Source organism: Hemicordylus capensis, chromosome 2 (assembly GCF_027244095.1).
Source record: "Hemicordylus capensis ecotype Gifberg chromosome 2, rHemCap1.1.pri, whole genome shotgun sequence".
In the NCBI taxonomy this organism is placed as follows: domain Eukaryota; kingdom Metazoa; phylum Chordata; class Lepidosauria; order Squamata; family Cordylidae; genus Hemicordylus; species Hemicordylus capensis.
Window position 1 is genome coordinate 249,041,398 of NC_069658.1, and position 18,552 is coordinate 249,059,949.

An 18,552-nucleotide genomic window follows, 5' to 3' on the forward strand; every position below is an offset into this window, starting at 1 on the left:
CCAGACTATGATGCATATTTTGGCAAAAAACAAATCCAACTTCACATATACACTGATGGGGTCTGAGCTGTTGGTGACTGGCAAGGAGAGAGAACTTGGGGTCGTGGTGGACAGCTCCTTGAAAGTGTTGGCTCAGTGCACAACAGCTGCGAAAAGGCAAATTCCATGCTAGGGATCATTAGGAAGGTGGATTGAAAATAAAATGCTAACAAATTATGCATGGAGTAGAGAGAGTGAACAAGAAAGAGTAAACATAAGTACATAAGAAGAGCCCTGCTGGATTAGGCTGAAGGCATATCTAGTTCAGCTTCCTGTTTCACACAGTGGCCCACCAGATGCCTCTGAGAAGCCCACAGGCAAGAGGTGAGGGCATACTCTCTCTCTTGTTGTTGATCTCCTGCAACTATTTAGAGGCATCTTGCCTCTGAGGCAAGATCTTGCCTCTGAGGCTGGAGGTGGCCTATAGCCACCAACTAGTAGCCATTGAAGACCTGTCTTCCAAGAATTAGTCCACGCCCCTTTTAAAGCCATCCAAGCTAGTTGTCATCACCACATCCTGTGGCAGAGAATTCCATAGATTAATTATACACTGTATGAAAAAGTACTTCCTTTTGTCGGTTCTAAATTTCCTGGTCTTCAGTTTCATGGGATCTATCTTAAATTTCCTGATCTTCAGTTACTAGTGTTTTGAGAGAAGGAGAAATATTTATCTCTGTCAACTCTCTCTGATTGATTGATTGATGAAGCGCCATCAAGTCGGCGTCGACTCTTAATGACCACATAGATAGATGCTCTCCAGGATGATCTGTCTTCAATTTGTCCTTTAAGGTCTTTAAGGTCACTCTCTCTATTCCATGCATAATTTTATACACCTCTATCATGTCTTCCCGTAGTCGCCCCCTGTCATTTAAGATCTTGGTTGCCCCCTTCTGCACTTTTTCCAGTTCTAAAATGTCCTTCTTAAGATACAGTGACCAGAACTGTACACATTTCAGTACTGTACGCAGTACTCCAAATGTGGCTGCACCATAGATTTGTATAAGGGCATTATAATATTAGCATTTTTATTTTCAGTCCCCTTCCTAATGATCCCTGTCACGGAATTTGCCTTTTTCACAGCTGCCAACCACTGAGTCAACACTTTCAATGAGCTGACCATCATGACCCCAAGATCTGGTGAGTCACTGACAGCTCAGACCTCATCAGTGTATATGCAAGGTTGGGTTTTTTGCCCCAATATACATCACTTTACACTTGCTTACATTGAACGCATTTGCCATTTTGTCACTCACTCAACCAGTTTGAAGACATCTTTTTGGAGCTCCTCACAATCTGTTCTGGATTTCACTACCTCTTTGTTGCTTACCTCAACTTCTGGATCATTTAAGAACAAGTTAAAGAGCTCTGGTCCCAGTACAGCTCCCCGTCCATTTATTCCCACTCTGTTTCCTGTCCTTCAACCAGTTATCGATCCACAAATGAACCTGTCCCCTTATCCCACGACTGCTAAGTTTATTCAAGAGCCTTGGGTGGGGAACTTTGAACTGAGCTTCTCAGGCTTGGAGACTGAAGAACTGGGCCTGAGGCAATGAGAGAGAATGTTCTAAACTGTCTTGAAGAACTAAAAATTAACAAACCCCCAGGGTCAGATGGCATCCATCGAAGAGTTCTGAAGGAACTCAAATGTGAAATTGCTGATCTCCTAGCAAAAATAGGTAACTTGTCCCTACAATCAGGCTCTGTACATGAAAACAAATGTGTCTTTAGATTCTTCCTAAAAGCAATCAGAGATGGAGATGCTTTTATTTTGACAAGGAGCATATTTCAAATATGCCACAGAGAAGGCCTGGTCCCAAGTCACCACCAAACGAGCCGGTAGCAACTGCAACTGGACCTCTCCACAGTGTTTTATGAACTGTGAGCTTTAGTGCAGGAGGTAGTGGTGTCAGATCTCACAATTTTGTATGATCATATTCAAAGTGTAAATAAGGAAACAGACTGGTTATTGCATAATTCGGAGTAAAGCTGAGAACGTTCATATTTCCATTCCTTATGCAGTTTGGCAATGGGTTCTTACATCTTTTCCAAGCAGCGACTGTTCATACAGCATCCTCTTCCTGCCCTCCTCCTGCTCCACTTTCGCCAGTGGAGTTGCAGTGGATCACCTTTAGTCACATAGCAAAGGCTGATGTGCACCAGCTTTTAACCTAACCGTAAAAACATTTTTTCTTGGTGAATTTGCACAAGATCGCCAGCAGGGGGAGAAGTGCACTGTGATTCTTGCATTAGCTTTACCATTCTAGTGACAAACGATGGCTTTTATTAACCAGAAGTAGAATTAACCTGAAGAATCTCCCCGTGGAGACTCAAAACTTCTAAGGGGAATAGATCATGTAAAGTTGTTCATCGGCTGTCAGCTTTGCACAAGAACACGGGGCGGGGGGGGGATCTTTTTTTCAAAGGCTGGTTAAAAAGCAAAGATAAAAGAAAATTAACTAAAATCAAACAGGAATTAACATGAATGGTGGAAGAAACTGAGGAAAGCAGATTATAAAGCAATAACAAATGATATGAAAGGAGTTACCCCTAGTAGCTTTGCTCAAGAACACCGAGAAAAAAAAATTTTTTTAAGGGCTGATTACAAAGGTTGAGAGGAAGAGATTAAAGAAAAATTGAAAGAAGAATGGAAGTCCAAAACACAGCACAACAGACTCATGCAACTAACAGGAATACTTTGTTGTATCAGTAGGGTAGCTCCTTCACATGGCACGTGGAAAAAACAGAGCAACCCAGCAAACTGTTCTCAACACAAGGAAAATCAGCACAGACACCACTGTAAACCTGAAATGTTAAGATAAAATCCAAATACAGGCTGTGGCAGTGCAAATGGTACCTTGCTGTTTCTGTATGCAAGCTAGTGTCAAAACCCTGCTCCAACGAAAACACACAAAGCTTATACATAGTAAAGCAAATGTAAGTTGCTATCCGGAAAGGCCAGATGATCTTAATAGGCGACAGGGCTCTTGACAAAATGGTTATAAATGGTTAAATGGTCAAATTTATAAATGGTTAAAAATGCAAAGTATACTTTGCAAAGCAGCCCCCAGAGCCAACTGTCCAGCTCCTGAAGCTGCCCCCAGCCTCCAAGCTCCTTGCCGCTTCACAGCACCCCCGAGCCAACTGTCAAACTGCTTTCCAGCCGCCTTGCAAAACTCCCTGCTGCTCCGGAACTCTCTCCCCCCGTCAGCCAATCACCTCCTCCCCCTCTGTCAGCCAATCACCTCCTTTCTGCCACGTCCCCATGCATGGCCCGTCTTGGAGAATTAATAATATAGATATAGATGTTCAGGCAGGAATTCCTCTCTTTGATACAACTTTTCCTGAGGGGTGGGGGGAGAAGAGAGATATATTGTTGTCCGATAATATGCCCCCCTCTCCGGTGAAGCGGCAGCAAAGACAGTGTTTCCTCCTCCAAATAATTACAGCAATGTGTGCATATGCCTGAAATAAAAGAGCAATAAACTGTTTCCCACACCACAGATCTATCACCAGGAAGTGGAGCTGATAGCCAAAAATGGGTTGGGTGATTTCCCAAGGACTTCTCTGATAGCTTTAAGGATCAGCTACTCAGTGGCTTCTCTGCCCCTCATCCACTTTGCATGCCTATTCTGATATCAAGAGACTTTCTGTTTAAGAGCAGAGTTAAAATGCTTACAATTGATAACTGAAACCCATAGCCAAAAACGGGATGGATGACTGTGTGAAAATGGGCCACCATGTGAAACAGGATGCAGGACTAGATAGGCATCCTTGGGCCTGATCCAGCAGGGCTGTTCTTATGTTCCTATGTTCTTATGGATTTCTCAAGGACTTCCCTAGCATTTGAATCCCATCTCTGACAATTTTTAGAAAGCATTTGAAAACCCACCTCTTTTTGTATATATGTGTGTGTGTGTGTGTATATATATAGTGTGTGTGTGTGTGTGTAGAGATAGATAGATAGATAGATAGATAGATAGATAGATAGATAGATAGATAGATATAGATATATAGTTTTTGTATATATTTTAACTTCTTTTATGCTATTGTTAACCGTCCAGAGATGAAAGTTTGGGGCAGTGTAAAAATGTGATAGATAAATAAATAAATAAATCCAGGTCCCGTTGCACCAAAAGCGTCTCCCAAAGAATGTGTGATCTCCTCCCTCTGTGAAAGCACAGACTCCCACCATCTTTCCACAGACACCTGGAACCAAAAGGAGATGCATCTTCTTTGAGATTCAAAACCAGGACCTTCAGCTCATGAAACTGCTGCGCTGCCCACTGTGCTAAGAAGGCCATTGCTTAAAAAGAAATTGGCACATTTCCCATGGCAATCCTTCTGAAGCCCCTGTGAAAGACCTTTGGCTCCCTCAAGGGGGAAAGAGAACGTGGGGTGTGTGGGGTGGGTGAGGAGGAGTTGTACTGGCTGGGCAGAAGACAGGCTGAGGAGGTGAAAGTATCAAACACTCATTACTAGTTGACCAGAGACAAGGACAACAACAACACATTCAGAAGAGGACTGGACCAGGCAACAAGACTGCACTCCCATTTCTGGGGGGGGCTGGGGGGGCTGGGGTTACAACTGAGGTTGGGCTAGAGCAGGCCTGCTCAACTTAGGACCCCCAGCTGGTTTTGGCCTACAACTCCCATAATCCCCAGCCACAGTGGCCAATAGCCAGGGATTATGGGAGTTGTAGGCCAACATCTGCAGGAGGGCCGAAGTTAAGTAGGCCTAGGCCAGAGGGATAGAGAGGCAGCCACGTGCTTGAAAGACTGTTTCTAGCAATAGTGCAGGAGGAGCAGGCCAAGCAGGACCCAGTTTCTGTAGTGTAGTGGTTATCATGTTTGCCTCACACATGAAAATTTCACGAATCAAACCTGGGCAGAATCATTCCTTTTCCCAAGTCTAGATTTGCCTCATCTGCTCCCAGGTGTGTGGGTGAATAGTGTCTGTTCAGCTGCATGCTGGAAAGTGCACTCTTGGCCGGAGGGCAGAATGAATAAGCTGAGGCCAGGCCCGGTTTCTGTAGTGTAGTGGTTATCACATTTGCCTCACACGCGAAAGGTCCCCAGTTCGACACCGGGCAGAAACATTCCTTTTGTGGACTCTGGCTTTTCCTGTTCCCAGCTGTAGTGTGTGTGAATGGAGTGTGCTCAATCAGTCTGAGCAGCCAAAGTAGCTTAGCTGGGAAAGTGTTAGACTGAAGATCTAAAGGTCCCTGGTTTGATCCTGGGCTTTGGCTTGTTTGGAGAATCACCTTTTGCCAAGCTGACTACCTCGTGGGAGCTCAAAAGAGAAGGGGCGGCTAGCAGCTCCTTGCAGAACCCTTGGGGGGGAAAGGGCGGCTCCTTCATGCTGGAGTTGAACCCGGCAGCCTAAAGAATGATGCCTTGCAACATGCTCTATAGTCCTCCCCTCTGCCAGCTGTGATATTGAAGGGCAAACTGGGCACTACTGCAACACACACACACACATACACACACGCCCGTGCTGTGTGAGGGTACCACGGCAGAGGGCTGGAAATGAGCTGGCTTGGGCAGCCCTCTGGGAACAGTAGGAGTTTCTGTAGAGTGGTCGCTACAACATTTGCCTTCACACACAAAAGGACCCTGATAGAAATGGGGCAGAAACATGTCCTTTTCTCAGCCCCCAGGACCCAGAGGGAATCTGACCCAAAGAGGGAGCTACTGAGACAAAAAGGCTGCCCTGAAGAAAGAGGAAAAGGGCCACCCACAGGCCGCCTCCCCACTCCAGCAGAAATCAAATAGGTGACCTGAGGTCTTGCGAGGACCAGACAAGGGGGCAAATGCCACTGTGCAAAACCAGTTCGAATTGAATTGGGTTCTATTCAAACTGGCTCGGTTTGACCAGTTCGAGCCTGAAACAGAGCGGCCCTCCAAAGGAGGGGGTGGTCTGAGCACATACCAAACTGGGCCCGGTTCAGATCGAATCAGTTCAGCCAGGTTCAACGGTTCTATATGCTTGTAAAGGGGAATCTGGTAAGGACTCAAACCGAACCACCCGGATAGGTTCCACGCACACCCCTACACTGAGGTACCTTGCAGAATTTCATCCAGAAGCTTCAGCTGGTACAGAATAGGGCAGCAAAGCTAACTGGACTGCCTGTTGAGAATGCATTATACCAGTGCTGCTATACCAATGCCACTGGCTGCCAATTATTTTGGGGGTCAATTCAAAGTGTTGGTGGTGACCTTTAAAGCCCTAAACAGGGCCAGTTTAACTGAAGAGTGCCTTCTCTGAGATGATGCTCCCAGTTTCTTAAGGTCATCTTCCAAGATTCTCCTGTGGGTGCCTACAATGTGTGTGGGGGCAAGGCAAGAAAACTGAAAGCTTAAAGATACAACCTCCCTTGCCCTGAAACCACATGAACTGAACAAACAACCTGAGGACTTTAAAAGAGCAAACAAGACAGTGAGAGGCACCAACATGCCAGCCCTCAAGAGATGTTTCTAGGGTGGCTATGACTGCGTCAATGCTTCCTTGGGCCTCTTGCGGGGATAGAAAGGCAGCTGTGTGCTGAGCAGACTGAGACCAGGCTTGGTTTCTGTAGTGTAGTGGTTATCACGTTTGCCTCACACGTGAAAGGTCCCCAGTTCGAAACTGGGCAGAAACATTCCTTTTGTGGATTCTGGCTTTCTCCCATTTGCTTCCACTTGTGTGTGTGAATGGAGTGTCCTCAGTCAGCTTGGGCAGCCAAAGTAGCTCAGCTGGGAGAGCGTTAGACTGAAGATCTAAAGGTCCCTGGTTCAATCCCGGGCTTTGGCAGAGCATGGTGGAGGTTGTTTGGGGAAGCACTTTTTGCCAGCTTGGCTGCCTTTTGTGGGGCTCAGAAGATTAGAGGTGAATCCTTGCAGCAGCCTTGTGGGGGAAAGGGGGCAATACCTTCAAGCCAGAGCTCCTTTGCTCTGTCTGCTGAGCTATCAAAGGGCCTTACTGTGAGCCCTTAAGAGCTTCATGAGGTCACCACAGCAGCCCATGGCACTGGAAAGGAGCCCTGGGCAGACAGCTGGAGTTTCTGTAGTGTAGTGGCTATCATGTTTGCCTAACACGCAAAAGGTCCTTGGATCGAAACCGGGCAGAAACATTGCTTTTTCTCAGCCCTGGGTGGCCTACCAAAAAGGGTGCCTGCTCTTAAACAAAAAGCCTGCCCTTAAGACAGAAAAAAGACATTCAACAAAGGATGTTAGTTTTCATTATTTATTTATTTATTTGATTTATATACCGCCCTTCTGAAATGGCTCAGGGCGGTTTACAATTAAAACAAGCCTCTAAAACAATAAAAAGCTAAAACAAATTACTGCTCCAAAAGCAAATATTGCAAATACTTACAAAACCCCAAAAGAAGATGGAACCCAGCCTAGAGCTTCTGTTACCTCAGCCTGGACGGACACTAGCGGGCAAAACACTTCCCTGGCTGGGAATCGAATCCAGGTTGCAAAGGTGAGCGAGCCAAATCCTGGCCACTTGGTCACCAGGGTCAAAGCTGGTACAGAAGCCTCTGTAGCCCCAGCCATGGTGAATCACCGGGAAGCTGCAGAGGGCAGCACAGGCAGGGCTGGTACCCACACCTCTGCTCTGGCAAAAAGGATTCTCTGAATGGGAATCAAATCTAGGCTGACCCAGTGAAACTGCCTAATTCTTGCCACTAGGCTACATGGGAAGGGAATCCTAGAACTTTTAGAATTGGAAAGGACTTTGGAGTAGGGATGTGTGCTGGCTGGTTCAATCGCAAACCGGATCGCTGCAAACCAGGGCGGTTTGAGTGGTTAAATTGTGAATCACTTCCAAGCGCTTTGAGCTGGTTCATTAAACTGACCGGCCCAACTGATGAGTAGTGATGTGCACGGACCGGTCCAGAGGCCATTCTGAAGGCCTCCGGACCAGTCCGGACATGGGGGGCGGTTCGGTAGTTCGATGCCGGGATGGCGGGCTCTTTAAGGGCAGCGGGAGGGTGTACTTACCCCTCCTGCCGCTCCCCCCCCCGCAGGTGCATGTATTTTGGTAAGCCTTTGGGGCTTGGTATTTTGGTAAACTTTTGGGGTGCATGTGACGTGCGCCCGCGATGTGCACATGTGCAAAAGGCTTTCTGAAGCCTTTTGCTGACGACCGGGGAAAGGGGCGGCAGGGAGGTACCTGCCACCTCAAAGGCTTACCAAAATATGCGTGCTGGTGGGGGGAAGTGGCGGGAGGGTTAAGTATATCCTCTCCCTGCCCTTAAAGAGCCCCGCACCCCAGTGCCAGACCGCAGCTCCGCGTTTCCGTGCACATCCCTATTGATCAGTTGGACTGAACTGGTTCAAATACTCATGGTTCAGTCCAAATTTGGTTTGAATTCACAACAAACCAGGCCAACCGGTCCATGCACACCCCTATTTGTTGTTGTTGCTGCTGCTGCAATTTCCTAAATGAAGGAAAATGCCAAGAGAGCAAAGGCAAGAGAGCAAAGGGGATTCTGAACAAAATAATGTGACCTCATCGTTTAGTATGGAAGCTGGATCTCCAGCCTGAAAACCACTCCTCCCTTTTTAAGATTTCATCACTCTCAGGAGAAAAAGCAAATTGCTTGAAGCCACAGACAGAGCCCAGGACAGGCCTGGTCGACACCTGAGCCTCCCCTCTGGTAAAAGGATTCCCTGGCTGGGAATCGAACCCGGGCCGCGGCGGTGAGAGCGCCAAATCCTGACCACTAGACCACCAGGGATGGAGGTGATGAAGAAGCCTCTGCCACCTGTTTTTTTGTTGAATTACTTGAAGCCGCAGAGCATGGACAAGCAGGGCCCTGCACTTCCCCGCGGGAGCAAAAGGTTTCCCTGACTGGGAATTGAATGTGGGTTGTGGATGTGACTCTCTGAAGCTGAAGAATTGACTGCGTCTAATCTTTATACTTGAAGGAACTAATTCGAAACACAAAGTTAAGATCTGACAAATGTCAGAAGTGACCAAGTCACCCGAAAGAAGCACTACCAGGCAAGGACACATGAGACCTCTGAGGCATCACAGCCACGTCTGTGGCCATCCTTACACTGTGTGGTGGGACAAAAACTTCCCCCCTAAAGGTACAGCTGCCTTGTGGATTCTCAGAGATGTCAATCCTCTTCCTCCCACACCAGAAGTGAGCCAAATGCTTCCAGATAAACAAATCTCTCCCAAGGAAAGGGCTTCTTCTGCCCTCTGACAAAGGCTTTCCTCACCCTGCTGCTGGAGCCTGTGAGTAAAAGGGGGTGTAGCCCTCTCCAAGGCTCAGGCTGACGGAGGCCATACACACAACCTACCAGGTGGGCAGGCGGAAGGCTTTCCCAACCCTGCCTTCCCCCCATCCCCTGACAATAATCGGTTATGCAGTGGGAGCACGGAGAGAGCGCTCCCACACAATCAGCCCTGCTCCATGCAGTGTGGAGCAGGGCGGATAGATCTGAGGCCGGGACTCGTTGTCCTGGCTTCCGTGAGTCCCACAATGCATTGCGCAACATGCACAATGCATTGGGGCAGGATTTCTTAACCTTGGGCACTCAGATGTTGTTGGACTACAACTCCCATCATCCTCAGCCATGAAGGCCATGTCTGGGGGTGATGGGAGTTGTAGTCCAACAACATCTGGGGGCCCAAGGGTAAGAAACCCTTGCATTGGGGGATTCCCCCAGGAGACGGGTGCTCTAGGTGCCCGTCTCTGTGTCCACGGGGGTGAAATATAGCCCCAGGGAGCACACGAGCAGTTAGGAACATCGGAAGCTGCCATATACTGAGTCAGAGCATTGGTCTATCTTGCTCAGTATTGTCTTCACAGACTGGCAGCGGCTTTTCCAAGGTTGCAGGCAGGAATCTCTCTCAGCCCTATCTTGGAGAAGCCAGGGAGGGAACTTGGAACCTTCTGATGCTCTTCCCAGAGCGGCTTCATCCCCTGAGGGGAAGATCTCACAGTGCTCACACTTCTAGTCTCCCAATCATATGCAACCAGGGTAGACCCTGCATAGCTAAGGGGACAAGTCATGCTTGCTACCACAAGACCAGCTCTCCTCTCCTTTAGTTAGCTTGGGGTAAGGACATGCTCACTCCCTTAACCTCGGCTAACAGCCTGGTTCGAAAGAGGGGCTAAGCACTGCTGTCCTACTGGGATTGGGCCTGAGCCCGGCTGTTCTCACATGCAGCCTAACCTGGGCTGGGCATCCCTAGCCTGGATTAGGCTGCACGTGAGAACATCCTCATTGTGGGACTGATGTGCTGCCTACTGCACTAAGAAGGCTGGTGCCGACATGGGGCTGGTGCCTTCCCACTGTGATCCTCCTTGTGTCCCAACAGAGTTTGAAACACTTTCTGCCCCTAATTGCTATCAAAGCTAAGGAAGTTCTTGCCTGGGTTCCATCTTCGAACAGGGCATCAGGAGGATTGTTATGGGAAAGGCACCACACTCTTTTTTATGCTTGTATTTCATTTTATTTTTACATCAGATTTGTCTTTATATTTTTTAGCTCAATATTTTAATGTGAATTTTTTATAATCTTGTTTTTAAATTTTATTGTGAGCCGCCTTGGGATCTTCTTAATGAAAGGCGGGGTATAAATTTAACAATCAATCAATCAATCAATCAATAAAATCTTCCTTGGTGCCAGTGTGGTAAGCAGTGCATCAGGCACAGAATCTGAAGGTCCTGAGTTCAAACCTCAGAGAAGGCAGTATTCCCCCTTGGCCAGGCTTCAGTGGCAGTGCAAGGCAAGGCTGTGTTTTTGCCGAAGGCAGAGGTGAGGCTTCCCCTGGGGCAGGCTAGGGGCAGGATTCTTCTTACTTTGGGTGTGAAAGGATCTGGGTTCAAAGCCCAGAGAAACCCTTATGAGAAAAGGCTGTATATTTAGTGGGGGGGGGATATCTTGCCCCCACTGCTGCAGTGTGAGGTCTACTGGAAATGTGATATGTCAGGCTTGTGTATGCCCTTCCTTGGTGGTCTAGTGGTCAGGCTTTGGAGCTTTTACCACCGTGGCTCAGGTTCGATTCTCGATCTGGAAATCCTTTTTTGCACAAGAGGAGATGCAGCTTTCCTACACTCTTGCACCTTCAAGCGGTTTGCCAAGAAGCCCGGCAGCAGTGACACATTTGCCAGCTTTGTTGCTGGCGGTCTGGTGGTTGGGATTGGTGGTGCTCTCCTTGCTGTGGCCTGGGTTCAGTTCCCAGGCACTGAAGCTTTTTGCCCCCAGTCCCTTCCTACACCGAGGAAGCAGAAGCTCTCAACTGGGCTCTGTCTTTTGTTTGGGGTAGGAAAGGTAGCTGTGGCTTTCTTGGCACCAGCCTTCTTATAGACAGCACATCTGTTTCTTAATCTGACGCTCTGGAGTCTGAATCTCAGAGAGGGCAGCACACACACCCCACACACCCACACCTGCTTTGGCCACAGACTTCACTGGGAAGATGAGGGGGGAAACCCATGCTTTGTTACAGGGTGCCAGTGGAGCTTTTTCTGGCACATGTTTGTTGACCTGGGGCATTAACAGGTTCAAATAATGGACAAGCCCCTTGGAGAAGGTAGTTGCACCTTTTGTGGGGGAAAGTTTTTGATCAGCCCAAGCTGATTGAACACACTTCATTCACACACACACAAGTGGGAGCAAATGGGACAAAGCCAGAATCCACAAAAGGAATATTTCTGCCCAGTTTCGAACTGGAGACCTTTCACATGTGAGGCGAACATGATAACCACTACACTACAGAAACCAGGCCTGGCCCCAGCCTGTTTGTTCTGCCATCCGGCCAAGAGTGCACTTTCCAGCATGCAGCTGTCTTTCTAGTCCTCCAAGAGGCCTGAGGAAGCCTTGTCCTAGTCATGGCTGCCCTGTCAACATCTGGTGAGGACTGGCTTTTACTGTCTTGTCTGATCCTCTCAGATCCTCAGGTTGCTTGTTAAATTCATGCGGTGGGGGCAGGGGCAAGGAAGTCTGTATCTTTAAGATTTATGTTTTTTGAAACCTGTGCTTGTTAGAGAGAGGAAGGAAACCTTCCTTGGGTTGCAGATTAGGTCAGGCTTTCCCAACCAGTGTGCCACATGGCAGGCTGGCCCAGTGCAGTGCAGTGAGAAGTCTGCTCTATGGGGAGTTCAAACAAAGCCATTTTGGCTCAGCAGAGCAAGGTTAGCTCTAAAAGAATGGGAAGTTCGAACTCCTCACTCATGCAGCAGATATCACTCTGCTGTGTACCCAGCTCAGATATTCAGCTCCATGCACAGGGGTTTAATTCCCTGTGTTTTCAGCTGAATTGCTCCTTTGTGCACTGGGGAGGGGGCTTGGTCCATAAAGGAATGTCTTAGTGCCAAATGTGGTTGGGTTTAAAAAACAACAACCCACCTTTGGAGCGAAGGCAAAGGTCTGAGACAATTGCAGATAGATAGATTGGTTAGATATCGTGCAGAAGCATTACTGCCTCACACAGAAAAGTGTTCCCCAGTTGGTGGTGGTAGTGGTCTAGGCATTCCTCAGTCACAAAATGTTTGGGGAAACACTGGTGAAGGAGCATGATTTTTCAGTTTGGGTGCAAGACAACCAGGGTTGAAATCCCTGACAATCCTTTGCTAGAAGGGCTTCAGGGGAAAGTAATATTCCCACTACAGCATGAAGACTATTGGAAAAATGGCTGTGACAGCCCAGACACCTGCATGCATCTTTCCCTGGTGGACTAGTGGTCAGGATTTGGCGCTTTCACTGCCACGGCTCGGGTTCGATTCCCAGTCAGGGAATCCTTTTGTCAGAGGGGAGTTACTGGTATACAGGCCTCACCTGTACTGTGCTCTGCAGCTTCGAGCACCTTGCCAAGATGCTGGATGGCAGGGGCCCCCATGTCAGCTTCATCCCTGGTGGTTAGGATTTGGCACTTTCACTGCTGTTCCACAGGTCCAGTTCCCAGCCAGGGAAGAATTTGTCCGCTAGTCCTTTGCCACCCAGAAGCAGGGGAAGCTCCTGTCTGGCCTCCATCTTCTGTTGGGGTGTTGTGAGGATTGCGACCGGGAAGTCACGAATATTTTTCTTTTGAGCAGCAATACATTGTAAGGAAATAAATTGTAAAGAAAGCACAAACAAACAAACAAACAAACAAACTCTTCTTAGGAGAATTAGAAATGTCTTTCTGTCTTTTTTGAGGGCAACATTTTTGTCTGTCAGTAGGCTCCGTTTTGGGTCAGCCACACTCTGGGTCCCAGGACCAGGAAAAAAGGCCATGTTTCTGCCCGGTTTTGATCCAGGGACCTTTTGCGTGTTAGGCAAATGTGATAACCACTACACTACAGAAACTTGCTGTCTGTAGAGGATTGCCCAAGCCAACTCATCTGCAGCACTGTGGGCCACTCTTGTGCCCTCATGCAGCTCAGAGGGGGTCGCAGAAGGGAATGGTGTGCCCTTTAATCGCTCGTTTGGCAGAGGGGTGGATGGTAGCATGCACTGGAAGGTGTCCTTAGGCCGCTGGTTCACCAACAGCTCAGAGTTCCCCCTTCCCCCCCCCAAGACCTTTGTAAGGAACTGCAAGGGACCGTTAGATCTTCCGTCTAACACTCTCCCAGCTGGGCTACTTTGGCTGCCCAAGCTGATTGAGCACACTCCATCCAGTCACACCACTGGGAGCAAATGGGACAAAGCCAGAGTCCACAAAAGAAGTGTTTCTGCCCAGTTTCAAACCAGGGACCTTTTGCATGTGAAGTGTGTTGGAAGTGAAGGACTTTGCGCTGTCTCTTGTCTCAAAGACAGTGGAGGACAGACTAGTGAGTCAGAGGGCTAGAGGGTCAAGACATTGGTCATCCCTTCTCTACTGCTCTGATACTATCCCTTTGGAATGTAGATTGCTACTCTTAGGGACACTTCCTTCCTTCCTGCCTTGTCACTTCCTCTTCCCTCTCCCTTCTCTTCCTGTTCCTCCTACCTTGCAACATGCAAGCTCCTCTCCCCTGCACCATGTGTGCAGAGATGAAGAATCCATCTGCATCCAGCTAGCTAGCTAGATTAGAGATCCTAACTCCTCACTTTCCTATCTAGAATGGACTTCCCTAATAAATGCCTTATATATTGATTTGAAACTATGATCTGCCTCCAAGTTACTTTACTCTCAGCATGCACGCATGCCTAACTAAATTATGCTGTGTTGTGCCTCTGTGCACTCTGCTATAATGAAAAATGGTTTCTCCTACCAGAGAGAATTCCCTACAAGGTGAACATGATAACCACTACACTACCGAAACTACACTACACTACAGGCCTGGCCACAACCTTTTCATTTTGCCCTCCAGCCAAGCGTGCACTTTCTGACACAAGGCTACCTCCCTATCTCTCGGGGGGGGGGGGGCAATTCCCATCCCTTCAAAGTTCTCGTGAGGTCAAGTGTCTTGGCGGTTCTCACAGTCTTGTTTAGTCATTTTGAGTCTTCTGTTGCTGGTTTGAGTCCTGGAAGAGGGGAGAGACCTTTTAAGAGGTCTGTTTTCTTGCCTAGTGGAGGCAGGGTGGTCTTTTCTCTCAGCTTTCTGGGGGCTTTTCACACAGCAGGCTTTATTGCGAAGCTCAATAAAGGTTTAGGCATGACAGATACTCTGAAGCAAAAAAGAGGATTTTTTTTTTTTTTTTAGCCTGGACGTAAGTTGGGCTAGGTTCCAATATGGAGAGAAAACCCTGAATCGTTTGTGTAGTGCTTTCTGAAATAGCGCATGGACTTTGGGGTAAATTGTTGATGAACTTCCAGTGCATCAACCTTTTGCACCAACTGTCCTAATGACCACGAGGGGCATTGGGAGTAGAGGCAGTGAGTCAGGGTCTCCCTATCTGTCCCTACTCTATGACCCCTGAACTGACTCTGCAGCACTTCCTGTGCTGAGTCACAATCCTTCCTTTCCTCCTAGAGAGCAGATGGAAACATCTCTCTCTCTCTCTCTCTCTCTCTCTCTCTCCTTACCTATCCACTGTGTAGTCCTTTAGATTAGAGATAGGTCTTTCCTGTCTAAATGTATTTAACCAATAAATATTTAGTGTTTAGTCATACAAGGATCTCCATGTCTTTTCTCTAAATAGCTGCAATATCCAAACCATCCTCTGCTACTTACTCTGTAACTGGAGTGTGTGCTCCTTCCTTAGTGCTCTGCTGTTTTACCTATTGTGGGTAAAAATCAACCACCTCTAACATAAATCTAGCCAATATGTGAATATACACTCGTCCTCCCATAGTAAAGCCTTGCTATAGTCGCTGTCTGAAAAAGCTACCGTACTTGTTTGCATTTCCTTTGTCTCTTAAGAAGACTAAATGGAAAGCCTGTTTGGTTGAACATAAGAAGCCACTTCTTAACAGTAAGAGCAGATCCACAACATTACCAAATAAAGGAAGAAGGATGTGGGGAGAAAGTGGCTGTAACTTTTTGGGGCGGGTTAGTCCCCTCAACACACTGTGAGGACTGTCAGAAAAGGGGTTGAGATGCACACAAAAGAAAGGAAAGAGTGCAGCGTAGAACTACATGGCAGAGCATCAGCTTCAGAATCTGAGTGTTCTGAGCCTCAAAGAAGGCAGCAGCTTGTTTGGTGACTGGCTTGAGTGGCAAGATGAGGAAAGCAATTCACAGAGAAACCAGGTGGCAGAGGCTCCCTCAATGGCCTTGTCCCTGCTGGTCTAGTGGTTTGGGTGCAGTGCTCTCACTGCTGCAGCCTGGGTTCAGTTCCTGACCAGGGATGTATTTTGCCCACTAGCACCCCGCCGCCCCCACACACTCAGGGAGCAGAAGTGCTCGCCTGGGACTTTTACATAAAGCAGACTTTACCATGAGTTTACTGGGAGGCTTTACTGTGAACTTAGAGCTGTCCCCCCCAAATTGATGCAAAACATGGATTTTGTAACCCCAGATATAAATCGGGCTACACTCTAATATGCAGTAAAAAGCCCGAATTGTGTGTGAACTGCTCCCCGATAACTCACAGGAACTTTGGGGTGATCTGGCCGAAATGTGAACATACCCCCTCCATTCCTGAGGAGATGCGAGTTTAAGGGCTTTAAAAATCCCGTGTGAAAAACCTCCTGGGTTCAGTCTTCTATCAGAACATCAGGAGGATTGCCATGGGAAGGGTCCCTGCACCTTTCTTTGCACCAACCTTCTTAGTGCAGTAGGCAACGCAACAGTCTCATAATCTGAAGGTCCTGAGTTCACGCCTCAGAGAAGGCATCAACCTCTTTTGGCCTGGGCTTCAGTAGCAGGGATAGGAAATCTGACACCCTTCCTATGTCAGAGGAAGGAGGTGAGGCTTTTTCCCCTGGGAGAGGATTGTTAGAAGCATCATTCTCGCTGTAGGTATGAGAGTTCAAATTGCAGACAAGCCTTTCCAGGGCTGTATCAGTTTTGGGGTAAACAAATTTTTTCCCCTTGATCACTATCTGAGGACTGCTGGAAATGCAGATTCAACACCGCAGGGGCCTGTGTGCACCCTTCCCTCTTAGCCCAGTGGTCAGGATTCAGAGATCTCACCACTGCGGTTCAGGTTTAGTTCCTAGTCAGGGAATCCTTTTGCCAGAGGGAAGATGTAGGGGGAAGGTGCAGGGGGCAGCCCCCCCCCCCGGCACTGCACTCTGTTGGTTCAAGCAATTCTCCAAGAAGTCAGGGAGCAGAGGTTCCTTCATCAGCTTTGTCCCTGGTGGACTAATGGTCAGGGTTTGATGCTTTGACAGCCACGGCCAAGGTTCAGTTCCTGACCAGGGAAGCTTTCTGCCCACTCGTCAAATATATGTTGCTTAAAATGAAGCTGTTCTCATGACCAGCCAAGACCAGGCTAGGGCAGCTAAGCCTGGACTTGGTTGCCTGTGAGAACTGCGGGAAGCTGTGTGGCTTTCGGTGGTGCCTTGGGTGGCAAACCCACCTAGGGATCCTGCTGGTTAACCAAGGTAACCCGGACTAACTGCTTGTGTGTCAGTGCTGGCTGCACCCAGCTGGTGCTGACACAGGAGTGGGCTTCAGGCGTGTGCACTGTGGGTTTTCCAGGGACCGGCACAACATGTCCCAGTCTCCAAGCCTCTGTGCTGCCAGGGACAGCAGTGGCTTGCCTGGGCACACAATGGGCATGCCCAGTAACTCCTGTAGATTGTCTGCGGGGAAGGTAAGCTGCTGCAGCCTGCCCCAACGCCTGTCCTCAAGCCCACTCAATCTCCTCAATGCACTCATTGTGTGCATGTGCTGACAACCCACACAGAACGAAGAAAATTAAGGGGAAGCCTGCCTCTAAAGGTTTGCTCCATATATTAAAATCATCCAGGAGTCTAAGGGTTGAGAAAAAGCCATGTTTCTGTTCAGTTTTGATCTGGGGATCTTTTGCATGTTAGGCAGATGTGATAGCCACTACACTACAGAAACTCCAGCTGTCTGCCCAGGGCTCATTTCCAGTGCCATGGGCTGCTGTGGTGACCTCATGAAGCTCTTAAGGGCTCACAGTAAGGCCCTTTGATAGCTCAGCAGACAGAGCAAAGGAGCTCTGGCTTGAAGGTATTGCCCCCTTTCCCCCACAAGGCTGCTGCAAGGATTCACCTCTAATCTTCTGAGCCCCACAAAAGGCAGCCAAGCTGGCAAAAAGTGCTTCCCCAAACAACCTCCACCATGCTCTGCCAAAGCCCGGGATTGAACCAGGGACCTTTAGATCTTCAGTCTAACGCTCTCCCAGCTGAGCTACTTTGGCTGCCCAAGTTGATTGAGCACACTCCATTCACATACACACAAGTGGAAGCAAACAGGACAAAGCCTGTTTCCACAAAAGGAATGTTTCTGCCCGGTTTCGAACCGGGGACCTTTCGCGTGTGAGGCGAACGTGATAACCACTACACTACAGAAACCAGGCCTGGCCCCAACTTGTTCATTCTGCCATCCGGCCAAGAGTGCACTTTCCAGCATGCAGTTGCCTTTCTAGTCCTCCAAGAGGCCCGAGGAAGCCTTGTCACTGTCAATATCTGATGAGGGCTGGCTTTTACAGTCTTGTCTGTTTTCTGAAACCTGCGCTTGTTAGAGGGAGGAGGGAAAACTTTCTTTGGATTGCAGATCAGGTCAGGCTTTCCCAACCTGTGTGCTACATGGCAGGCGGTGAGAATTCCGCTCCAAGTATGGGGAGTTCAAACAAAGCCATTTGGGGGCAGGAGAGCAAAGTTAGCTCTACAAGAATGGGAGCTTTAAACTCTTCACTCATGCAGCAGACTTCAGCTCAGATATTCAGCTCCAAGCACAGGTGTTTCATTCCCTATGTTTGCAGCCAAATTTCTCCTTTATGCACTGCGGAGGGGGCTTCTATTTCTTGGACCAGAACAGAGTGAGTGAGAGCCAAATGCGGTTTGTTTTTGAAAAACCCACCTTTGGCGCTAAGGCAAAGGACTGAGTCGGCTGCAAATTGGTAAATAGATGAGTTCAATCTAGTGCAGGGGCTCTTTTGCCACACACACAAAAGGATCCCTCAAATGGTGGGGTGTGTGGGGGGGTCTAGGCATGCCTCAGGCACAAAATGTTTGGGAAAACACTGGTGA

At 48.3% G+C, this 18,552-nt stretch overlaps 1 protein-coding gene and 10 non-coding genes across 12 annotated transcripts in view; 6 read left to right on the top strand and 5 right to left on the bottom strand.

The window, feature by feature from the left end:
- The window catches only part of LOC128343035 (zinc finger protein 271-like), a 159,866-nt gene that overhangs the window by 33,797 nt on the left and 107,517 nt on the right, over nt 1–18,552 (top strand). The window lies entirely within an intron of this gene.
- On the top strand, nt 5,062–5,134 carry TRNAV-CAC (transfer RNA valine (anticodon CAC)). Its single transcript has one exon. It is a non-coding gene; the product is annotated as a tRNA-Val (tRNA).
- On the top strand, nt 5,212–5,284 carry TRNAF-GAA (transfer RNA phenylalanine (anticodon GAA)). The gene has a single exon. It is a non-coding gene; the product is annotated as a tRNA-Phe (tRNA).
- TRNAV-CAC (transfer RNA valine (anticodon CAC)) lies at nt 6,604–6,676 on the top strand. The gene has a single exon. It is a non-coding gene; the product is annotated as a tRNA-Val (tRNA).
- TRNAF-GAA (transfer RNA phenylalanine (anticodon GAA)) lies at nt 6,756–6,828 on the top strand. The gene has a single exon. It is a non-coding gene; the product is annotated as a tRNA-Phe (tRNA).
- TRNAV-AAC (transfer RNA valine (anticodon AAC)) lies at nt 7,075–7,147 on the top strand. Its single transcript has one exon. It is a non-coding gene; the product is annotated as a tRNA-Val (tRNA).
- TRNAE-CUC (transfer RNA glutamic acid (anticodon CUC)) lies at nt 8,693–8,764 on the bottom strand. Its single transcript has one exon. It is a non-coding gene; the product is annotated as a tRNA-Glu (tRNA).
- Nucleotides 11,691–11,763, bottom strand: TRNAV-CAC (transfer RNA valine (anticodon CAC)). The gene has a single exon. It is a non-coding gene; the product is annotated as a tRNA-Val (tRNA).
- TRNAV-AAC (transfer RNA valine (anticodon AAC)) lies at nt 13,256–13,328 on the bottom strand. The gene has a single exon. It is a non-coding gene; the product is annotated as a tRNA-Val (tRNA).
- On the bottom strand, nt 17,648–17,720 carry TRNAF-GAA (transfer RNA phenylalanine (anticodon GAA)). The gene has a single exon. It is a non-coding gene; the product is annotated as a tRNA-Phe (tRNA).
- Nucleotides 17,802–17,874, bottom strand: TRNAV-CAC (transfer RNA valine (anticodon CAC)). The gene has a single exon. It is a non-coding gene; the product is annotated as a tRNA-Val (tRNA).